Source organism: Lissotriton vulgaris, chromosome 7, assembly GCF_964263255.1.
Source record: "Lissotriton vulgaris chromosome 7, aLisVul1.2, whole genome shotgun sequence".
NCBI classification, from domain to species: Eukaryota; Metazoa; Chordata; class Amphibia; order Caudata; family Salamandridae; genus Lissotriton; species Lissotriton vulgaris.
The window spans coordinates 1391403058-1391428057 of NC_141695.1; the positions used below are offsets into that span (position 1 = coordinate 1391403058).

The 25000-nt window shown below is 45.0% G+C and overlaps 3 non-coding genes across 3 annotated transcripts; 2 read left to right on the plus strand and 1 right to left on the minus strand.

Moving 5' to 3' along the window:
• Positions 1-634: 634 nt before the first annotated feature.
• TRNAR-ACG (transfer RNA arginine (anticodon ACG)) lies at positions 635-707 on the minus strand. The gene has a single exon. It is a non-coding gene; the product is annotated as a tRNA-Arg (tRNA).
• Positions 708-14754: 14047 nt separating this feature from the next.
• Positions 14755-14861, plus strand: LOC147705688 (U6 spliceosomal RNA). The gene has a single exon (XR_015298254.1). It is a non-coding gene; the product is annotated as a U6 spliceosomal RNA (small nuclear RNA).
• Positions 14862-16661: 1800 nt separating this feature from the next.
• On the plus strand, positions 16662-16768 carry LOC147705689 (U6 spliceosomal RNA). The gene has a single exon (XR_015298196.1). It is a non-coding gene; the product is annotated as a U6 spliceosomal RNA (small nuclear RNA).
• Positions 16769-25000: the final 8232 nt, after the last annotated feature.

Here is a 25000-nt window from a genome sequence, read left to right on the forward strand (position 1 = left end):
AACCGGATTGGTCGGGTAAGCTGAAAAACACCATGCCAGATTGGGCACCAGGTCTCTAGGCACTTGGAGGACATATTGGGTCTACATCCCTCAGTTTCTGAGGTCCAAGAAATGTTCACCCTCTACCCTAATAGAGAGATCTTGGCCGATTGTGGCTGAGAGGGGAAGAAGGTAGCAGTGCAAGATGCTTATGGTCCTTCTCTAATAATGGACCAACTTTCTCTCTCTCCTTACCTGTGGTTCTGCCTGGCTACTGGGGCTACCAGTTGTAAGCCTGCAGCCCACAGGGAGTTCGTTTGTTCCTCTCACACATGTAACTGGGTAAGCATTCAAGTGCACACACCTGCCTACGTCCACAGACCCTCGCGCACACACACTTTTGTCAACAAGCTTTTTCGCAATTAAGAGTATCAGGGACCCATGTTGTAATACAAAAGCAGCACACCACGTGACGGCCATCACATAGAGTCCAGCAGCAAATGGGAAACGTTTAACTAGCCATGGTCCTATTACTTGCGCTCTACCGTGGAACAACTGCTGGATGAGTCCTGCTGGAGAATATTGAACCTACAACAAGTCTGAGGTAAATAAGAATTCCACAGGAATATAATCAAACAGGGACCTACAACCCTTCCGAGCCAGATAGGAGTCGAACCTACAATCTTCTGATCCGTAGTCAGACGCGTTATCCATTGCGCCACTGGCCCTATGTAGACTTACGCATCCTTTTGTCCTTAAGTGGGCTAGAAAGTGTGTGTGTGTGTGTGTGTGTGTGTGTGTGTGTGTGGTTTGTGTTACTATCCTTGTGGGGACTTGGGTGTGATAACACACTCACGCTGTGGGGACTTGATTGCACTGTGGGGACTTGAACCCAGGTCCCCACAAGGTAATGTCCTCTAAATGATAAAAAATGACTTCAGGAACATCTGTGTCAATTTTTACAAATTTTTAAAAAATTGTCTTGTGGGGACCTGTGTTTCATAAAGTGTGTTTATATTTTTGCTCGCTCTGTCCCCGTAGACAGGAGGCGGTACTGCAGTCTTAAACACACTTTGCATTTAAACACACTTTGGTCACCAGGAACACAAGTTAGCAGCAGAAAGCACAGCTATTTCAAAGGAAAAGCTGCAAAACCCGTGGTTAAAACATATTTTTCATGCAAAGTAACATTTTCCCCATTTAATAAAGTAAAACTTTATTTACATGAAAATTTTGAATTCAGACTATTTGAGTTTAAAAATTGTTAAACATTGTTACAAGCAATTTGGATACGATATGAATCCCAGATTACATCACTATTGTGGTATGATCTTCATCTACAATTAAAGAATGTAATATAAACTGATCTGATCGCTTTTTACAAATTTGATTGCATATTAATATGCACTTTGGAATACGTTCTTAAGCTGGGCCATAGTAGTTGTAATAAATGTGACTTTTAGATTTAACCTAAATATTCTTCATGTTAAAGGCTTGCTCTCAATTAACTAAATACCTGACTTTCTGAGGCCTTTTCACAGGGCTGCTGGAGATGTTCACATCATTTTTAAATGGGAAATTCTGTGGTGCATTTTGAATAACCTGCACTGAATTACCCGCTGTTAAGTTTTATATTAAATCCCATGAATTGTCAGTGCATCAAGCTGGTGTCTCTTCCTTCCATTCAAGGCTGAGGGAGCTCCCCTGGATTATTCTTTTGAAAAATAGCAAAACAACAGAACTTTATTGGCAATACTGGTTTAAAATAGATTCAGATTGCCCCTGCCTCATCTGAAAAAAGCTTGGAGGAAAATGGGTGACACTATAACATAAATATGAGATGAATGGTTTCATCTTTTTATTCTGACACTTGTGGAACTACATTTAGTATAGGAAACATAAACAAAAGGACCATGGTGCGAACAAACATAAGAGGGCTAAGTATTCGAACCATCATTGATAGTGTACAAGTTGGCAGCTGTGAAAATGCAATCAGCTTATTAGAAAGATTGATGTAAAATGAAAAGGAGATCTGGACTTATGGAGGTAAGGACAAAGATAAGACACATGTAGATAGAGCAAGACCTGCCATTCGAAAACATGTCAGCAACAACTGTGTAAGCCCATACAGCAAGGTTTGTCATGCAAGCATGGAAAAGGAGTCGAGAACAGGACTTGCTGGTGAAACATGCAACTAAGGCAGGAAGTCCTGCTGCAACGGTCAGGGTCCATTGCATGATTTGCATGCATGCATTCCTGGGCTGTTACCTCTAGATCAGTGCACACTCAACAATCAAGTGTGTACACTGAGGACCATTTTATGGGGTTTTTGCAGTTTTATATAGCGTTAACTCGACACAAACTTATTGGAGCGCTTTACATAAGTACCAGTTACATTACACAAGGACACATTCACATTGCACTGCCGCAGTCCAGCCAAGCATATTACAAGTTTCCCCTCCGCCACAGTTTTCATGGTGGTGAGCACGCAATGAAAACTGTAGTGGAGAGGAAACAAAAAGGCGCCCTTCAGGGCCCCCAGTTGCCGCAGTGCCATGGGGTGCATGTAGGGAGGCACATGTTGTGCCCCATGTGTGAATATACCCCAGTATTGCAGCCGTGCATGAACTGATTTTGAAGTTCCCATTGCCGTGCTTATTTCATATGCACCATCGTGGGTACGCCAAATAATTGCCCACCAGACAGGGGAAGACTCCTAATATGGTGGGTCAACCACAGGCTTGGCGGTGCAGGAGTGGGCGGTCCCACTCCCGCAATGCCAAGCTCATAATAAGGCCCATAGACTGCCCATTGTACTGTGATTATCCATTTTAATAGTACTAGCATAAACATTTAGCTCACCTACACTCATTCTTATGTATTGCATTCATACATGTGTGCATGCATGGTGCCATATGTGTTCTTGCTCAGTTTATATTTGTAGTTCAAATTAGTTACAGTGAACTGGTCAGTCAGTCCTCCTACCTCATCAGATGCTAGGATTGTATTATATTGTATTGCATTGCATTTGCATTTGTATAGTGTTTCCTACCCCATGCAAGGTGCCAAAGAGCTCTATAGTGGATGGTACACTACTTCGGAACAGAAGATTAGTGCTTAGTCTAGTGATCCATTATATGAATTTAATACAGTCTATGGGGTACATTAAATTAATAAGAGTTAGGGATAACTATAGTGGGAAGTATGTGTGCCCATGTCAAAGGTTGGCGGAGTAAATAGAGAAGATTAAGTATTGTTAGACTGCAGGGGCGTACTTTCAAAGAAGGACAAGTTGTGATCTATGAAAACTAGGTGTCAGCTTTGCGGAAATACAATAATAGAGAATTGAGCAGACAGATGTGTAACTTAGAGTAGGCTATACTCAGAGTGGAGGCAAGCAGAGGAAGGGGAGTACACAGAGACTCATTTGATACAAAGGAAGGAGAGAGAGAGTTACAACACTCCATATTTTTAAATTAAGGTTAATTTTTCATTCAGACTTTTGGGAACATAGGGACAGGCTTTGTTAGACGGACCGGGAGGGTCGGCCGAGTATAAGGGGAGAGGTCTCCAGGGAGAGCCGTCTCCAGCGATCGTACAGACAAGTAACTTCCCCCCCACAGACGGACACCACACAAGGATAAGGTTAAACGATACTTTATCAGCAATTCTTTGAGTACGGCCAAATGATACAAGGAGGTCTGGACTCAGGGGTCCCCTCGGTTCTAGTCTCTGGTTTGGGGAGGGGGTAGCGGGACAGTCTTGTTACCAAATGGGTGGATGGATAGCTCTCAATCCTCGAGCTCGGCGTTCTAGATGGTCGGGCCGCGGCGGAGCCAGCAGGTCCCGAGATGGTTGAAGGTAGCGACGGTCCGCGGCGGAGCCAGCAGGTCCCGATGGAGATGGAGGTACAAACGGTCCACGGCCACGCCAGCAGGTCCCGACGACGATGAAGGTTTACGAAGGTTGCGGCAGCGCCAGCAGGCAGGACGATAGTTCACAAAGTAGGGCTACGGCAGCGCCAGTAGTCCGTCTAGGATGAGTTCTTCTCTGCGTCTCTCGACTCCAGGATACAACTGCCCTCCTGCTCTGGAGCTGCCTCAGTTATAGGGCCGTTGCCCTTTGATGTCCGGACCCTCGCACTTGGAGGTCGGGGGGTCCAGGATGAGGGAGTTCAGACACCCAGCAGGGGGGTGGAGCCGGCGCCCGGGGAGGCTGGGGGCGAGCGGTACCTGGCGGGGGAGAGCCTTCGACACCTCTTTCTCCCATTGACCTGCCAAGTAGTCCGCTCACCTCCTGGGTGGATGGTGGTGCCGGGATGTCTGAGGCCTGGCCAGGCCCAGGGTTAGGGTCGATCGGAGGCCACGCGGCCTCGTGGTGCATTGTCCAAGATGGCGCCCAGGTCGGCCGCGCGGGCCAGTAGTGGATCGGGCCCAAGAGGTCGAGATGTTCAGAGGCAGGGGTCCCGGAGGGGACGGAAAACGTGAAGTGGTGGTGTGTAACACTTGAGGGACCGGGCTCGGGCCTGGTCGGGCAGAGGGGGAGCGGGCCCTTCATGTGGCCTGTCCAACAGGCTTATTAACTTTAGTGCAATGCAGTGAAACAACTAAAGTTACTGCACTGCATTGTGTCAATAGGAAAGACAAAACAGTGCCATAACTATAAAAGATTTGGCGCTGTTTTGCCCTACCCAGCGCTGGCACACTTTTGGCTTCTGTGCTCCAATTCACACATCCTTGCACCATAGTATAAGCGTGTGTGCGTTCTGTCAAGAATAGGTATTGTCTTGGAAGAGGACGCACCCAATACAAAAACTGTCCTTTCATACTTTTCCTATTTTGGATGCGTGCTGTATAGTGTAGCACACACACAAGGTTTGCAGTGTTTTTGGTGCAATACCCTGTGTACCAATGTTAGTAGATAGGAATTTTCATAAATTCCCCGTAGGGGCTGCATGAAAACACCCATACAACAGCCATGGAATCCTCTCTTGCCGCAAAGCAGTACACAGTAACTCCCAACAACACAACATTTTACGCTAGGTTTGAATCACTTTTATGAAGTTTTATCTATAGAGATTCAAGAGTTCTTATAATAACTGATATGAGCACAGCATAAGAGATGAAGAGAGATGACTTAATGCTCATGAGGAAAGAACTGTGGGTGAGAACTGACTTTCACTAGATGATTGAACCGCTGCAGGTACTAAAGGGCTTTTGTTTTAGAGAATGTCTTATGCCCACATGCATCAAACTCCCGTTTTGCGATTCCAAATTTGCGATTTTTACCGAATCGCAAATAAGGAATCGCAAAACGGGATGCATCATTGAAAGTGCATAATATTTGCGATTCGGTAAAAATCGCAATTTTTACTGAATCGCAAATATTATGCGAATTCCAATTTCCGATTTCGCAATTCCCATTGATTCCTATGGGCCAAAAGGCCCATAGGAATCGATGGTAATTGCGAATTCGCAAATTGGAATTCGCAAAATGTTGGGCAAGGGAATTTTTAAGGTTTAGGGTGGGTGTGGATTTTTGGGGGCAAGGGAAATGTTATTATTTCAGGTGAGTATGGGTTTTTGGGTGATAAGGTAATTTTTAGGGTTTATGGTGGGTATGGATTTTTGGGTGGTAAGAAATGTTTTAGGGTTTAGGCTGGGCATCGGTTTTTGGCTGGTAATGAATCGTTTGGGTGTAGTTTTTATATAGGTTTTTGGGTGGCAAGGGATTTTTCAGGGTGGGTATGGGTGTTTGAAAGGCAAGTGAATTTTTAGGATTTAGGGTGGGTGTAGGTTTTTGAGCGGTAAGAGATTTGTTAGGGTTCAGGATTGGTATGGGTTTTATGGGTGGCAAGGGAATTTTATTTGTGTTCAGTGTGGGTGTGAGATTTTTGGTGATATTGTAGATTTTACAGTGTGTATAGGTTTTTGGGTCACAAGGGTTTTTAAGGTTTAGGATGGGTGGAAACGGATTTTTTTAGGATTTAGAGTGGGCATGGTTTTTGGGTGGCAATGGAACATTCAAGGGTTAGGGCTGGTATGGTGGTAATGAATCGCAATTTTTCTAATAACATGACAAGATAATCTGGATTTCATTAAAGACACGGAGGCTAACATTATGCATATTTCCTTTAACGCTAACTCCAAGCAGCCACTTAGAAGCAATACATCATAAAGTGAAACAGATCTAGAATAGAATCTTCCAGATGTACAATAGCCATGCACATAGGATAGTCTGTCTCTTTTGTATATGAGGTAATAAGGCAAGTCTTCTTCTGTGTACAATATTCTTTCTTTTTTTGTGTGTATTCCAAATGGATAGAAAGAATGAAGATTGAATGAAGGGGACACAGAGTTAATTCTTTCTGAACATCTTCCGTGCGGAAACAGCAGTATAGATGAATCAGTTATGTTGAATTATCTGAAATAAGAGAGTATAAGCGCTCTGTTGTCATGTAACTGAGAAAGGTGTAATATCAAAGCGGGCCAGTTATATATCATATTTAACAATCCATTGAAAAAAGATTTTATGAAACTTTCAACAATACTTTGAATAAAGGTTGTATGAAATTTTCAACAATACAATGAATAAAGGTTGTATCATAAGTTATGCATCTATTGTTCAGTAATTCATGTATCCACCCACGGGAGGGCAAGGGTAGGATAAAGTTAGCCTCTGTGTCTTTAATGAAACCCAGATCCTCTTGTCATGTTAATAGGAGAATCGCAATTTCATTACAAGACCGGAGGCTACCATTATGCATGTTGGTAGTTTAGTAATACGACATCTGACATATGTTTATTAGGTTTACAATAGTGTTTAGCAAGAGTATTCGAATTTGACCAAACAGCTGGTTTAAGAATGTCATCTAGTTTACCCCCTTTTAAAAGTGATTCGCTAGCCATAACGCCCCTTATGAGTTTGCCTGGAATCTTTTAGGTAGATACCAGCTGATTGCATTGCTTATTGAACCCATCTTGCTATAGAATCTGATGTAATGGGTTTGAAGGGTTTCACAAAAGGGATAAGTAATTGATTAACACCATTCGCATAATTTTCGCTCATTCTTCCATCTTATTATTTCATACATTCTACCACACAAGGTTTTTTGCACGCCTTAAACTTTTTGTTGAAAATTGTATCTGACATAGACTTAGTTCTCTTAATAATCTTGAAATTGATACCAAATGCATCATAGACTCTGAGATCCTTCTAGTGTTTTAACGTCTGGTACTCTACGGCAGGAGATTAGGCAGAGTAGAAATGCTAGTTTTATGAAAAGTCTCTTCTTATCTAGGTTTCTGTTCTCATGCCAGGTAGTGAAAGGGCATAGTAGTAACTTAACATCCCATAGGGTTTCATATTTTGGTTTAGGTGGTCTCCTTGGTTTGATACCTTTCATAATTCTGCATATTGTGTCATTTTTCCCTATGGTCTTGCCATTTATTACATCATGGCCTGATGAAATAGCTGATCTGTAGCAATTAATTGATCTGTAAGTAAGCCCTCTCTCATATTGTTAAACTAAAAAGTTTGCTACGTGTACAATAGTAGCCTCCACAGAATTCAGGTTCCTCTCCAGGCACCAGCGAACCCAAGTTCTCCAGATGCTGTTGCATCTAGTGGGTTCCAGGAGCCCGTGACTCTTGCAGGATGTCTCCTATAAGGCCTTCTGCGGGTGGAAGTAGAAAAGGTATTTCACAGGCTAATTCCAAGCTCATCGGAAACCCTGCCTGGGAGGGCCAGAAAGGGGTTATTAGTAATAAGGAGCATTGGTCTTGCCTCACGTTCCGGAAGACTCCCTGGGTCATTGCAAATGGGGGAAATGCATACGCTCAAATTCTTTTCTATGGCTGGAGAAGGGCATTGACGGCTTGAGCACCGGGGTCTGGCAAGCTGAAATATTTGTGCAGTTGGAATGTCAGTCTGCTTGCGAAAAGATCTACTTTCACAGGGCCCCAGAACTGATTTAAAGTTCTGAAGGCTTTCACGTTGAGTTTCCAGTTGCTCTGGGCTAGGAGGAATCTTGAATTCCAGTCAGCAGTGATGTTGCTTTTTCCTGGTAAGTATGCTGCTTTTAGGGTTATCTTGTGTTCTAGACAGAACATCCAGAGATTTTCGGCTAGATTCGATAGGTCTGAGGATTTTTTACCCCATAAGCAATTTATGTATGCCACAGCTGATATGTTCATTTTTATAATAACCAATCTGCCTTGTAGGGATTGTTTGAAGCTCATGAGAGCGTAAAGGCCAGTAGTTGACTCTAGGTAGTTTTTTTGGTGTGAGCTCTCTGTATAGGACCATAGACCTCCCATGTTCTGGTTCTGTAAGCAAGCTCCCTAGCCATGATGGCTCACATCTGACTCTAGAATGGATTCTGAGGAATTTCTGAAAACGGCTTTGCCTTTCCAGGCATCTAGATTCTCTAACCACCAGTTCAGTTCTGGTTTGGCTTTGTGGTCTAGGGTTACTTTGTCTCCGCACCATAGTCCAGCATGGCAGGATTTTACCTTCACTCTTCGAAGGGCTAGATAATGTAAAGGTCCTGGAAAGATAGCTTGGATATAGGAAGATAGGAGGCCCAGGAGTTTGGCTAGTTCTCTCAGGGACAAGAGGTCTAGTTTAAATACAAGTCGTATTTCTTTGCGTATTTTCATGATTTTCTTCTTGGGTAGTAGCAAAAGTGTCTACAGCGATTCCCAATAATTCCAGAGTTTTTGAGGGGGTCATGATAGATTTTTTTTGTTTATTGTGAAGCCAAGGCTCTCTAAGAGATTTACTGCTGTATTCAGGTCTTGAAGAATCTGATAGTTGGTATATAATGAGAATGTCGTTGAGATAGACTATCAGTCATATCTCTCTTTCTCTCAAGGATGCTATAGCTCTCAATACCTTGGTGAAACACCACGGAGCAGAATATTGCTCAAAGGGGAGACCTTGGAATTGGAATAGACAACAGTTCCATGTGAATTGGAGGTATGGTTGGAACTCTGAGGCCATGGTGACTGTGAAGTAGGCACCTTTCACGTCCAACTTCACTAGTCAGTCCTTTTCTAGAAGTATGTCTCTCAGGAAGTAGATACCATCAATTTTGAAGTGTTTGTAGATGAGATATTTGTTCAGTTCGCTCAGGTTTAGGACTGGTCTTCAACCCTTGTATTTTTTCTCTACCAGAAAGAGAGTGTTTACCAATTTCATATGATCCCATGACACTTATGTAAATGATCCATACTCTATCATGGGCATTACCTCTTCCTCTACTATTTTCTGTTCTGTGATCAGTACTAGGTTCCTTGGGAGTGAGGATTGTGTCAGTGTTTTCAAAAATTATATTTTGAAGCCTTGAATGGTTTCTAAAACCCAGGGGTCTTGTGTAATTGTTTTCCAAGTCTTTAAAAACAAATCTGAGTTGACGTAATCCTCATTGTCTGTAGTAGGGTGTTTGTTGGACACCGCCGGTCTGGCAAAACCACTAGGGTCGAAAACTCGACGCATGCTGTTCTGAGCTTTGACTAGGGCTGTGGAGGTTGTGACATATTTGCCTAAGATCTTGATCATGTCCTCTCCAAATAAGAGTCTGTTGGGGTTTGCGGAGGGTTCTTTGTCAGCCATGTCTCTCAACTCAGGGTTGATCTTGGTAAGGACTACTCTTCGTTGTATGCATTTATCCCTTTATTTGTGTTCCCTAATAGGTTCAGAGTTTTCTGACTCATCCTCTTTTCTTAGTTGATCGAAGTCTAACGGGGTACCGTTAATATGGCTGTCTTCCGCCATATCAATTATTCTAGTCAGCGGCCCTAAAATATCAAGCATGCGATCCTGGCAGACCTTCAGTTACCTTTTCATGCCCTTCCTGGGGTCTCTACCCACTTTGAATAGGAATTTGATGAATTCTGGGTCGAGGTTGGGTGTCGGGCATACCTTTTCTTGAACCACTGGATCTTGGGGCCACCATTCTGAGCTCCTCGGGTGTCTGATATTATGTGGAGAGAACATCTCCTCACCCAGTGGGTTGGTTAGAATTTCTTTAGAGGATGAAGGGAGCTCTTCCTCTGATAGGGGACTCTCGAAGTCTAGATCATCCTGGTCTAGGTAAAGAAATTATTCATCCAACGGGTTCATGTTTTGGTCTCCTTGTGGTTCAATTTCAAGATCTTGTGTATCATGACGAGGACTTAGATATTGTGTAACGCTTTGGACACTTTGATAGGTTGTGTCGCTAAGGACACCTGATACTTTTGAGGTGCATAGATCTCCCTTACAGTTTTAGGTGCTTAGACATCCTTTATACGATGAGGTGCGTAGACCTCCCAAATTATTTGAGGTGCTTAGACCTCCCAATGTGCTCTTGGGGCTTGCTCTTTCAAAGTTGTTTTTTCTCTTTAATCTTGTGCCCCCTTTTTTTATTGTATTCCACGTTTTGGCCTTTCTTAGTTTCAATAGTGCCATCTTCTTTCTCTATTAAGGGTTTTTTGGTTGCGATGAACTGGTTGAGTGTTTTGCACATGCAGGAGTGCATCTCTTGTTGAGTAATATCTTTTTCATTTCTTCATTATTGATGTTAGGGGTAAGTACCTCAAGACCTTCTGATTCTACATCAGACATGTTGGATTTTATACTCCTTTACGGGTTGTAGTAGTTAGTAATCTATATAGATGATTTGGAAGGCAGATAATCTGATTTATTAGTAAGGTTCAGAAGAGCTTATGTAAATTAGGGATTTATTAGAGGAGCTTACGTAAATTAATGCATTGTTACATCAGGTCTTTTACATTGTATACTCCTTTACTGTAAAATGAGGTATTTGGAGTAAAAATAGTTTGAGTACTTGCGGTCGCAGTTAGCAGCTGATCACAGGAGTGTCCAACTACCAGACTTCCTGACATCGGATATGCTTGTGAGCGATCAGCTGTTGATTTACTGCCCAGGTAGCCCCTCAACTACAGATGGGTTAAAGATTTTATTTTTATTTTAATTATTGATTTTTGTTATGAGTTCCCAACTTGTCTGTATTTCGGGGTAGCCCGTTATTGGGTGGAAATGCAATGTTAGGTCCATGGTGAGGGCGGAGAGTGGGGGGAGCAGGATTTCCATAAGTTGGAAATCAGTTAGGTGTGAGCCGAAATTTAAGAAGATTTTGAGGTCAAAGAGGCATAAGTCTATTCAGAAAGGTATACAAATTAAGTTAAAAAGGGCACAAGTCTATTCAGAAAGGTATACAAATTGAATTGAGAAATCACATATACACATGTAGTTGCCCATTCTAGAAGATACAGGTCATACATGAAAGTGAAGAGAAAATGTACTTATCTGCCTGGAGCCACATTTAAAAAAGGCAGACTCTCCTATGTGAATGGCTATTGTACATCTGGAAGATTCTATTCTAGGTCTGTTTCACTTTATGATGTATTGCTTCTAAGTGGCTGCTTGGAGTTAGCATTAAAAGAAATATGCATAATGGTTGCCTCTCGTCTTGTAATGAAATCATTTAAGGTTTAGTGTTTGTATGGGTATTTGGGACACAATGGCTTTTTTATGGTGGATATGGGTTTTTGAGTGGCAAGTGAATTTTTCGGGTTTAAGTGGGTGTAGGTTTTTGAGGGGACCTGGGCATGTCTATGATCACACATATTCTTTTTGACAACCGTGGTAATATTATAGTCACACACCATTTCTGTGGGGTTCTGTGCATGTCTATAATCACACACTATCTCTGTGGGGACCTCTACTTCTCTATAATCACACACTATCTCTGTGGGGACCTGGGCATGTCTATATTCACACACTATCTCTTTGGGGACCTGTACATGTCTATAATCACACACTATCTCTGTGGGGACCTGTGCATGTCTATAATTACACACTATCTCTGTGGGGACCTCAACATCTCTATAATCACACACTATCTCTGTGGGGACCTTGACATGTCTATATTCGCACACTATCTCTGTGGGGACCTGGGCATGTCTATATTCACACACTATCTCTGTGGGGACCTGTGCATCTCTATAATCACACACTATCTCTGTGGGGACCTGGGCATGTCTATAATTACACACTATCTCTGTGGGCACCTCAGCATCTCTATAATCACACACTACCTCTGTAGGGATCTTGACATCTCTATACTCATACACTTTCTCTGTTGGGACCTGGGCATGTCTATAATCACACACTATCTTTGTGGGGACCTGGGCATGTCTATAATCACACACTATCTCTGTGGGGATCTAGACATCTCTATAATCACACACCATCTCTGTAGGGATCTTGACATCTCTATAATTACACACCATCTCTGTAGGGATCTTGACATCTCTATAATCACAGACTTTCTCTGTGGGGACCTGGGCATGTCTATAATCACACACTATCTTTGTGGGGACCTGGGCATGTCTATAATCACACACATTCTCTGTGGTGACCGTGATAATACTATGGTCACACACCATCTCTGTGGGGACTTGACCATTCCTGTAATTACACGCAAGCTCTGTTTTGGCTTGAACATCAGCAGCTTAGCATTCTCTGCATGGAGCTTTGTGAATCCTGAAATGTAGTAAAGTTAGACTTTTGGTCGAAATTTACCTTTGTGAATCGGGCCCTATTTTAATGAGGACTTCAAGACAATCATCTTCATGCACTATCTCTGTGGGAACATAAACATCGCTGTAATAACACACTATCTTTCTGGGGGCTTGAAAAAAACTATAATAAAACACTATCTTAGTGGGGACTTAAACATAACGATAAAAACATACCAACTCTGTGGGGACTCGAGCATTCCTTGTAATTAAACACATGCTCTGGTTTGACTTGAAGCACCAGGGGTTCCCATGAGGCACAGGGTCAAGACTGATTTGCATATAGCTGTGTCTAAACTGGGGTGACGAAGTGAGCTAAAGAACCATCATGAATTGAACCCAGATCTGTGACTGGGGATGAGTGTCTGAACGGCTTCATCACTCCGTCCATCATCTCCTTGTGTATAGGACTTTGTGAATATTGAAAAGTAGTAAAGTTAGACTTTTGGTCTAAATTTACCTTTGTGAATTGGGCCCTATTTTAATGAGGACTTAAACACAATCACCTTCATGCACTATCTCTGTGGGGACTTAGACATCGCTATAATAACACACTATCTTTGTGGGGACTTGAACAACACTGTAATAGCACACTATCTTTGTGGGGACTTAAATATCGCTATAATAACACACTATCTTTGTGGGGACTTAAATATCGCTATAATAACACACTATCTTTGTGGGGACTTGAACATCGCTATAATAACACACTATCTTTGTGGGGACTTGAACATCACTATAATAACACACCATATCTGTGGGGACTTGAACATCTCTATGGTAACACACCATCTCTGTGGGGACTAGAGCATTCCTATAATTACACACAACATCATTAGCTTCACACTCTGTATAATGGAATTTAAGTTTTGAATATACACACTATTTCTATGGAGACTTAAACACAGTGATCTTCACCCACTATCTCTGTGGGGACTTGAACATCTATTTTGGCAAAAATGTAAGCAGTTAATCAAGCTCTGGGTTCGACTTGACCATATTCCTTAGTTCCATATGTTAATTTCTTTATGTGTTAGTTCCCTTATTTCCTAATATTTTAAGCACTAATAAATAGGTTAAATACAGCTTTAAGGGCCTTTATTTAAGCATGATATGATATTTTCTGGCACATTATCATAATGTGTCTTTAACGTATACCCCTAGTATATATTCAGCAATTTATATATGGATAGATTATAATGCTGTTTGTGTATATTGTTGATAAAATGAACATTTAGCCATGTGCCTTCAACTGTATACAATCACAATAGTGTTACAGACTAGGTCCCCACAAGGATGGTAGCACGTGTTCAAGTCCCCACAAGGATGGTGCTGTGCGCACGATTAAATAACAATATATTTCCACATTTGAAGCAGGATCCTGTATCATGAATTTTTTCTCAACATTTTTCTATTATTAGTGTGTTTTAAAAACATTGGGAAAGGTTAGTCCCCACACGGCTGGTATTCACACATAGTCCCCACAAGGATGGTAACACGTGTATGTGTGTGTGTGTGTGTGTGTGTGTGTGTTTGAAGGCACAAGGAAACCCATCTGACCTCCTGGAAGTCTGTTCTGTGAGGTTTTCCCAAGTTTTACAAAGGACTTTAGGAGAAGGAAGCACCTAAAAGCTAGGCGAAATGGTCCTAGATCCAAGGAAATCTTTTAGATCAGGCTCAGTTTCTTAAATAGTTTGCATTAACATAATCAGTTCCAGGTCTGTGTGGGGCTGAGCTTGAGAACTCCTTAGTAAGTAGGCGTTTAAAAGAATAAGGGGTTTAATATTAGAACACAGGCGAACATTCAGACACATTATCATAAGCTCACCTTGTCCAGGGACCCAAGCATGCTGCCTTTCCACTCTCAGAGCCCTTCACCTAACCTACTGTGCAGCTGTTTCACCTTTAATATCACTGTTCCACAGGCAGCGTGACGTCACAATGCTCCTTGTCTGTAGCCCGAACCAGGAGCCTTTGCAAACCTGGCATAATCTACATACTTACGGTGTGTTTAGTCTTGGACCACAAATGCAGTGAAGAATAATGGATTGCTACTCTTCATACATTTTTGACCATTGGCTCAGATTTGAATGCGTATTGGCCATCTGAGCATCTCTGCCAGGCCACCATATGTCTAGAGACTGTAGATTTAGAGAGTTTATAAATATTGTCAGTTCATCAATAAAGAGTGCTCGCTTCGGCAGCACATATACTAAAATTGGAACGATACAGAGAAGATTAGCATGGCCCCTGCGCAAGGATGACACGCACATTCGTGAAGCGTTCCATATTTTTAACAGCTTTTAGGAGAGAAATCTTTTTTGTTTTCAAGACTAATTGAAAAAATAAAGCAGGTCCCAGTGCTGTCCCCGTAATATGTATTTTTCAATTAGTCTCTCCTCAACATTTTTAATGTATTTGCTTTGCAGTAAAGAAGGTGCGCTCTATGTTCAGCTGCATTTAGCAAGGAAGCCTGCAGGACTTCTGGGACTTTTCTTTCTCTTTTTTAGCCTCACTGTCATTATTCTTCACCACCCCCAAATCTATACTGCTGCAGTGTTGTGTTGCTTTGTGGGAAGCAGGACAAAGAGAAGGGCAGGGCCTATGCAAATGAAGGCCTCAGGGATGTCTGGGAGTGCCTTTTTAGCAGTATTGTTAAAGTCCACCTTGCAACCGGATTGGTCGGGTAAGCTGAAAAACACCATGCCAGATTGGGCACCAGGTCTCTAGGCGCTTGGAGCACATATTGGGTCTACATCCCTCAGTTTCTGAGGTCCAAGAAATGTTCACCCTCTACCCTAATAGAGAGATCTTGGCCGATCGTGGCTGAGAGGGGAAGAAGGTAGCAGTGCAAGATGCTTTTGGTCCTTCTCTAATAATGGACCAACTTTCTCTCCCTCCTTACCTGTGGTTCTGCCTGGCTACTGGGGCTACCAGTTGTAAGCCTGCAGCCCACAGGGAGTTGGTTTGTTCCTCTCACACATGTAAATGGGTAAGCATTCAAGTGCACACACCTGCCTACGTCCACAGACCCTCGCGCACACACACTTTTGTCAACAAGCTTTTTCGCAATTAAGAGTATCAGGGACCCATGTTGAAATACAAAAGCAGCACACCACGTGACGGCATTCACATAGAGTCCAGCAGCAAATGGGAAACGTTTAACTAGCCGTGGTCCTATTACTTGCGCTCTACCGTGGAACAACTGCTGGATGAGTCCTGCTGGAGAATATTGAACCTACAACAAGTCCGAGGTAAATAAGAATTCCACAGGAATATAATCAAACAGGGACCTACAACCCTTCCGAGCCAGATAGGAGTCGAACCTACAATCTTTGATCCGTAGTCAGACGCGTTATCCATTGCGCCACTGGCCCCATGTAGACTTACGCATCCTTTTGTCCTTAAGTGGGCTAGAAAGTGTGTGTGTGTGTGTGTGTGTGAAGGCACAAGGAAACCCATCTGACCTCCTGGAAGTCTGTTCTGTGAGGTTTTCCCAAGTTTTACAAAGGACTTTAGGAGAAGGAAGCACCTAAAAGCTAGGCGAAATGGTCCTAGATCCAAGGAAATCTTTTAGATCAGGCTCAGTTTCTTAAATAGTTTGCATTAACATAATCAGTTCCAGGTCTGTGTGGGGCTGAGCTTGAGAACTCCTTAGTAAGTAGGCGTTTAAAAGAATAAGGGGTTTAATATTACAACACAGGCGAACATTCAGACACATTATCATAAGCTCACCTTGTCCAGGGATCCAAGCATGCTGCCTTTCCACTCTCAGAGCCCTTCACCTAACCTACTGTGCAGCTGTTTCACCTTTAATATCACTGTTCCACAGGCAGCGTGATGTCACAATGCTCCTTGTCTGTAGCCCGAATCAGGAGCCTTTGCAAACCTGGCATAATCTACATACTTACGGTGTGTTTAGTCTTGGACCACAAATGCAGTGAAGAATAATGGATTGCTACTCTTCATACATTTTTGACCATTGGCTCAGATTTGAATGCGTATTGGCCATCTGAGCATCTCTGCCAGGCCACCCTATGTCTAGAGACTGTAGATTTAGAGAGTTTATAAACATTGTCAGTTCATCAATAAAGTGTGCTCGCTTCGGCAGCACATATACTAAAATTGGAACGATACAGAGAAGATTAGCATGGCCCCTGCGCAAGGATGACACGCAAATTCGTGAAGCGTTCCATATTTTTAACAGCTTTTAGGAGAGAAATCTTTTTTGTTTTCAAGACTAATTGAAAAAATAAAGCAGGTCCCAGTGCTGTCCCCGTAATATGTATTTTTCAATTAGTCTCTCCTCAACATTTTTAATGTATTTGCTTTGCAGTAAAGAAGGTGTGCTCTATGTTCAGCTGCATTTAGCAAGGAAGCCTGCAGGACTTCTAGGACTTTTCTTTCTCTTTTTTAGCCTCACTGTCATTATTCTTCACCACCCCCAAATCTATACTGCTGCAGTGTTGTGTTGCTTTGTGGGAAGCAGGACAAAGAGAAGGGCAGGGCCTATGCAAATGAAGGCCTCAGGGATGTCTGGGAGTGCCTTTTTAGCAGTATTGTTAAAGTCCACCTTGCAACCGGATTGGTCGGGTAAGCTGAAAAACACCATGCCAGATTGGGCACCAGGTCTCTAGGCGCTTGGAGGACATATTGGGTCTACATCCCTCAGTTTCTGAGGTCCAAGAAATGTTCACCCTCTACCCTAATAGAGAGATCTTGGCCGATCGTGGCTGAGAGGGGAAGAAGGTAGCAGTGCAAGATGCTTATGGTCCTTCTCTAATAATGGACCAACTTTCTCTCTCTCCTTACCTGTGGTTCTGCCTGGCTACTGGCGCTTACTGACCTGCTCCTTACTCCTGGCTTGAGGAACTGCTTCCCTGCTCACGAACTTCATTGCATTCCCTGTGGCGGAGGTCGGCTGGTGGGAGCGTTACTGCAATCGGCGGTATTCCACCTCGCTCTCAGCGCGACCCGCCCAGGTTGTAGTGCATAGGCTGTGCCCTGGAAAAGCCTACCGGGGGACTGCGAGGCCCAGAAACCACCGCTTTGCAGCAGGCGCCTCTTCCCCCGGCGGCCACGCCCATTGATCTGACCGGCTCTCTTAAAACCTTTCGCGACACCCGCTGCGCGGGTGCCGCTCACTGACCTGCTTCTTACTCCTGGCTTGAGGAACTGCTTCCCTGCTCACGAACTTCATTGCATTCCCTGTGGCGGAGGTCGGCTGGTGGGAGCGTTACTGCAATCGGCGGTATTCCACCTCGCTCTCAGCGCGACCCGCCCAGGTTGTAGTGCATAGGCTGTGCCCTGGAAAAGCCTACCGGGGGACTGCAAGGCCCAGAAACCACCGCTTTGCAGCAGGCGCCTCTTCCCCCGGCGGCCACTCCCATTGATCTGACCGGCTCTCTTAAAACCTTTCGCGACACCCGCTGCGCGGGTGCCGCTCACTGACCTGCTCCTTACTCCTGGCTTGAGGAACTGCTTCCCTGCTCACGAACTTCATTGCATTCCCTGTGGCGGAGGTCGGCTGGTGGGAGCGTTACTGCAATCGGCGGTATTCCACCTCGCTCTCAGCGCGACCCGCCCAGGTTGTAGTGCATAGGCTGTGCCCTGGAAAAGCCTACCGGGGGACTGCGAGGCCCAGAAACCACCGCTTTGCAGCAGGCGCCTCTTCCCCCGGCGGCCACGCCCATTGATCTGACCGGCTCTCTTAAAACCTTTCGCGACACCCGCTGCGCGGGTGCCGCTCACTGACCTGCTCCTTACTCCTGGCTTGAGGAACTGCTTCCCTGCTCACGAACTTCATTGCATTCCCTGTGGCGGAGGTCGGCTGGTGGGAGCGTTACTGCAATCGGCGGTATTCCACCTCGCTCTCAGCGCGACCCGCCCAGGTTGTAGTGCATAGGCTGTGCCCTGGAAAAGCCTACCGGGGGACTGCGAGGCCCAGAAACCACCGCTTTGCAGCAGGCGCCTCTTCCCCCGGCGGCCACGCCCATTGATCTGACCGGCTCTCTTAAAACCTTTCGCGACACCCGCTGCGCGGGTGCCGCTCACTGACCTGCTCCTTACTCCTGGCTTGAGGAACTGCTTCCCTGCTCACGAACTTCATTGCATTCCCTGTGGCGGAGGTCGGCTGGTGGGAGCGTTACTGCAATCGGCGGTATTCCACCTCGCTCTCAGCGCGACCCGCCCAGGTTGTAGTGCATAGGCTGTGCCCTGGAAAAGCCTACCGGGGGACTGCGAGGCCCAGAAACCACCGCTTTGCAGCAGGCGCCTCTTCCCCCGGCGGCCACGCCCATTGATCTGACCGGCTCTCTTAAAACCTTTCGCGACACCCGCTGCGCGGGTGCCGCTCACTGACCTGCTCCTTACTCCTGGCTTGAGGAACTGCTTCCCTGCTCACGAACTTCATTGCATTCCCTGTGGCGGAGGTCGGCTGGTGGGAGCGTTACTGCAATCGGCGGTATTCCACCTCGCTCTCAGCGCGACCCGCCCAGGTTGTAGTGCATAGGCTGTGCCCTGGAAAAGCCTACCGGGGGACTGCGAGGCCCAGAAACCACCGCTTTGCAGCAGGCGCCTCTTCCCCCGGCGGCCACGGCCATTGATCTGACCGGCTCTCTTAAAACTTTTCGCGACACCCGCTGCGCGGGTGCCGCTCACTGACCTGCTCCTTACTCCTGGCTTGAGGAACTGCTTCCCTGCTCACGAACTTCATTGCATTCCCTGTGGCGGAGGTCGGCTGGTGGGAGCGTTACTGCAATCGGCGGTATTCCACCTCGCTCTCAGCGCGACCCGCCCAGGTTGTAGTGCATAGGCTGTGCCCTGGAAAAGCCTACCGGGGGACTGCGATGCCCAGAAACCACCGCTTTGCAGCAGGCGCCTCTTCCCCCGGCGGCCACGCCCTTATTTCCACCTTTAACATCAGCCAGTCTCTAACGCGCCGCGGGTCGCGCGCGGGTCGCAGCCCGGGGCGAAGACCGGGCAAAGACCGGGCCGTTCTAGGCCGTTAGAGGCTGGTAGAGACTGGACTGGGCCACCCCCCTGACATCCCTATCCGTATACCCGCCACTCCTTCGAACTTAATAAGGATAATAATGGTGAATACGAGGGGTTCGAAATCTAAAACTAAAGCCCCCACCTCCGCAGGTAAACTACTTGGCCCCATGGATGACTTTCTAGCGAAGGCTAACACCCTCATAGATGAAAGTATATCATTAATGGAAGAAAGGGTTTCGCTAGATCTGGCATTCGCTAAGAGATCTTCACTAGGTATCCTAGCGGAAGCCAGATCTCCAGCACTGGGAGCTTCAAACGCTGAGAGAGCGCAGACACGTGAGAGGCGTAGCCTGCCAAACACAGTAGATCTGTCAGTATCCCAGCTGGCGGACTCCCAGCTCAGCTCCGACCTAGAAAAAACCCCAGAACTGGTTCCGACAACACCCACACAAATCTCTTCCACAAACAAAAGAATAGAAAGGGGCAGGAGGGAGGGAGCCATTAGTAAGAAAAGGGCGCCCAGAAACTCCATCACGCTAGTAAGCCTGCCACTACCTTCTAGCATACCACAAATTCACGACGATAGATCAGCACAAATAGAGATTCTAGCGTCAGTCCATCAGACAGAGAAGGAAAGAGCCCCCCCGATAGCCTTGGATCCCCACTCTAACAAGCAAGCCCAAGTGGACTTGAAGGTTACGGAGGCTAAGGAGTTAACCCTCATCGGAATAGCGAATATAGTTAAACACGCACTACAACCCCTAGAACACCGGTTAATAACTATAGAGTCACAAATCACCAAATTTTTAAAAATTCAACAGTCAGCCTACCCATCATGCCCACAGAAAACAGGAGGAAACAACACTAAAAAGCCAACTACTACTGCAAACCCATCTCTCCCCAACCCACAACAAAAAACTCTCCGGATAACCACTCCAAACGTTCCCGGTAGCAAAAATACATCAAATTCAACTAAAATAACAAACACTGCAACACCCTCGTCCTCCGCCAATAACTCGCAGCAGATAATTAGCATAACTTCCCCAGATGCGGCATCCACAGTTGCCGTTACCCCGGCAGCACCTAGTATTTCTACTAACAAAATTCCTGCTAAGAACACAACTAAAACAGTAACAAAAACTTCTGCCCCTCCACCCCCTCCACCAAAAACCCCAGCGGACAGGCCCAAGAGAAGTGCTGCAAGGAATCCTGGTCCTCCAAGACTCCCAGCAGACTTCCCTCCTGAGGCCTCACCGTACGTGGTGGTGATGGCTGGAGTACCCGAATTAACAGATTCTACTCCAGAACCTATCTGGTCCTTAAAAAACAAAGCCCAGCACTGGCTCCAGACCAACCGCCCGATTCCATCTTCTTGGCGTGGAAGAATTAGATCTGTTGCCAGGGTACCGTGGGTGGGCAGCACTAGAAAAACCATTCCTGGTGATTGTATAACAATCACATTTGAGGCCCCGCGAATAACAGACTACGTCTGTTCATGGGAAGATATCACCCAAAATGGAGGAATCAAGATCAAGCCACTCTCTTTCTTCTATCCATTTAGGCAGGCAGGGGGCTTCACACAGGAGCAGGAGCCTCCCTGGTCTGCCCCATTCCCCAGACAGGATGAACTATTAATCCCTAGATACCATGGTCCCCCTAACTTACACGAGCCAGATTACTCCTGGCACACGGTAAGACAACGCCACCAGGGTGGACGCTGGGATGACGGAAGGCCTCATACCCAATGGTTCCCTCACAGGGAACAATCCCGGTGGGACCCATGGCATAACATCACGCTACACAACAGGTACAATGGCCTAGAAATGGTCGATTGACCATCAACAGAAATCCCCTCAAAAGAGCTTCAGGTATCCCCCTCCCTTCAGTCTTCTATAACTACTCTAGCCCCCAAAAATAATGAACTCGCAGTCTCAATAGATGAACGTAATGTTGATTCCTCATTAATCACAGTACTCTCCTGGAACGCTGCAGGCCTCCGTAATAAAATCGAGGATGGCTCCGCGCAGGAGTTTCTAAATTCATACCAACTAATCTGTCTGCAAGAGACATGGTCTGTAGAGGAACTACATCTACAAGGCTATAACACCTATTTTGTCCCAGCACTACCTAGCATAATGGGCAGACCAAAGGGTGGGTTAATAACTTACATTTCAAACACCCTACCGCTTAATAAAGTGGCCACTCTTTCTCAGGATGCTAACCACCAAATTCTTTTACTAACCTTTGTTAACAAAGAAACAATAATCCTGACTAATAGTTATAATAACTTATCGGAAGAAAACTTCATAATTCTTCTCACCACCCTCCATGATAAATTAAAACAGATTCACCATTGGAGATCCGTAAATAAACCAAACCATCTAATCTGGGGCGGAGATTTTAATCTCCACCCCTGTACAGCCTCCAACCCACTGCGCTGTGGGATAATGGACGAACTTAACGTCCCAATGGCGCACTTTGCCCACAATAAGTTGGGAAACTTCATTAACACCGTCCTATCGGACTTGGATCTCCACATTGTAAACCACCTAGATGCAGATCCAAATGAATTTGCTCCAACTTATGTGGGCAGAGGCCATCAAACCACAGTAGACTTTATACTTCTTACACCAAGCCTTATGAACAAACTCAAAGATTTCAGGGTTATTGCCACCCCCCTCAGTGACCACTCCGCCTTAGCAATAAAGTTATCTATGCCACCTAACTCCTCTCACAAACTGGAGATGGCGGTTACTCTTACACAGAACAAGATCCAGGTTGGCAAACACAATGGTTTTACAATCAAGTGGGCAAAAGTCAACCCATCTGACATATTGAAAAAATTAAAAACCAGGGCCTACCCAAACATTGTGAAATGCCTGGACCTTGCAACGAGCCATAAGGAGGTCCTGATAAATTTCAAACAAATCTTGGATTTTATAAAGGACCTACTTACTTCAAAACCCAATCCAAACTGCTCCGCAAAACCAAAATGGTTTAACCATAACTGCACCGCTGCCCTAAAAAAACTAAAATCTGCACTTCAAAGTAAACCGCGAGATGTAGCCCAGATCCAACTCCTAAGGCGCCAATATACAGGGGAAAGAAAGCTGAGAACTGCCCAACTTAAGCAAAAATTATGGGACGATCTTCATAAAGGTGCAGTCTCAAAAAACAGCGAGCTTTTCTGGCGCACAGTAAGAACCCCTTACCTTACTGATAATGGCACCCCAAAAATAGAAGTCGCCATTGATGAAAATACATGGGTCTCTCACTTTGAAGAGATTTTTAAAAACACCTCACCAACAGAACCCATGCCCTCAAAGCCATCCTACCCCATTTTGGTTCCCTTCGACATTCCAGACCTCATAGGCGCACTCCAGAGCAGTAAATCAGGTAAGGCTCCAGGGCCGGATGGGGTCCCAGTGGACTTCTTCAAAAGCAACCTAGACCTCTGGGCACCCATCCTAACTAGAGTCTGCACAGCGGCAGCGAATGAGGGAATCCTTACCTCCTGGACCAAATCAATAATGGTCCCCATTTTCAAAAAGGGGGACCGTCAAGACGCAAAATGCTACCGGCCCATATCACTGCTGGACTCGCTCGGGAAAGTAGTGGGGAGAGTAATCCTAGAGCGTTTCCAGCAGTGGAGTGAGGACCGGGGCATAATTTCCGACATCCAATTTGGCTTCCGCAAGGGCTTTGGTACATTAGAGCAGGCCCTTAATCTCCACTTAATAATGGGCAAATACACCCAGGCCACTCCTTCCAAGATATACATGGTCTTTGTCGACCTATCCGCAGCTTTTGACTGCGTTTCGCACGCAAAGCTGTGGAAGGTCTTAGCTTAGATGGGAGACATTCTCCTCAATAACCAAAAGCTCGAAGCTACCCCTCAGTACCCCTATCTAGGGGTTATGATAGATGACCAACTTAGCTGGAAGCCGGCAGTGAATACTAGGACACACTTATTTAAGAGAGCAATCGCTGCCCTAACAACCTTTTCACAGAGATTAGGCAAAAGACCACCAGTAGAGCTCCTCAAGATCTATAACGCCAAATGCCAGGCAATCGCAACTTATGGCGCGGGAGTCTGGGGTTACACAAATACTAGCCCCATCCAGAAAGCTGAAAACGCCTTTTTAAGATTTTTGCTAGCCACCCCTAAAGGCACCTCTACCTATGCAATCCATCTCGAACTTGCCATACCTTATATAGAGGACCTAATTAAAATTGAGCCGCTGATGCTGTGGCAACGCATTTGGAAGTCAGACAAAAACGCCCTGACACAAGCCATCATCTCAGACACAATGAACTTGGATCACTCCACAAAAATAAAATGGCTTTCTTATGTGAGAAACTTTTTTAACGACTTAGGCGTTGAGAACTACTATTTGGACCCGGTGTCAGTAACAGACATCTCGAAAAAAGATCTTAAACAGAAAGCATTAAGACACCTGGAAACTTTAAGACTTGCATCCATTTCCTCAAAAACGGCAGTCATCCATGCAAATATGATCCAAATAGCCCCTGACATTCACCCGTACTTGGCACTTCAAATAACAACCTACGAGAGAATGCTAATCACAAGATTCAGGCTTAATACCTTCTTCAGAATGGTTACCTTCCCAACACAAAATTGTTGGAGTGACATTCTTTCCCCTTGCCCATGTGACGGTCTGTCGACGCAGTCTAACTTGCATGTGATCCTGCTCTGTAAATACCATCAAGCCCACAGAAAGACCTGGCTTTTACCGATATTAAGAACGTGGGGGCTAAGACAATGCAGACCCGCCCTCTTAAGACTGCAAATGTTGGAAACGGAAAATGTCTGTTACTTTGTTAGTAGTTTTCTAAAATGTATTCTGAGACATAGAAAGAACCTTTAAAATCGTTGTAAATTTTAACTTTGAGCGGCCCCTCGCATCCTCTGATTAATTTTTATATTGTGGAATGAATTTTATATGAAATTTTATGTAACACATGTATTTTTGCACTGTATGATTCTTTGCTCTTTTATGGTTTTTTCCACTGTGAAACAAGCCGAATAAAGAAATTTATATATATATACTGGGGCTACCAGTTGTAAGCCTGCAGCCCACAGGGAGTTGGTTTGTTCCTCTCACACATGTAAATGGGTAAGCATTCAAGTGCACACACCTGCCTACGTCCACAGACCCTCGCGCACACACACTTTTGTCAACAAGCTTTTTCGCAATTAAGAGTATCAGGGACCCATGTTGAAATACAAAAGCAGCACACCACGTGACGGCCATCACATAGAGTCCAGCAGCAAATGGGAAACGTTTAACTAGCCGTGGTCCTATTACTTGCGCTCTACCGTGGAACAACTGCTGGATGAGTCCTGCTGGAGAATATTGAACCTACAACAAGTCTGAGGTAAATAAGAATTCCACAGGAATATAATCAAACAGGGA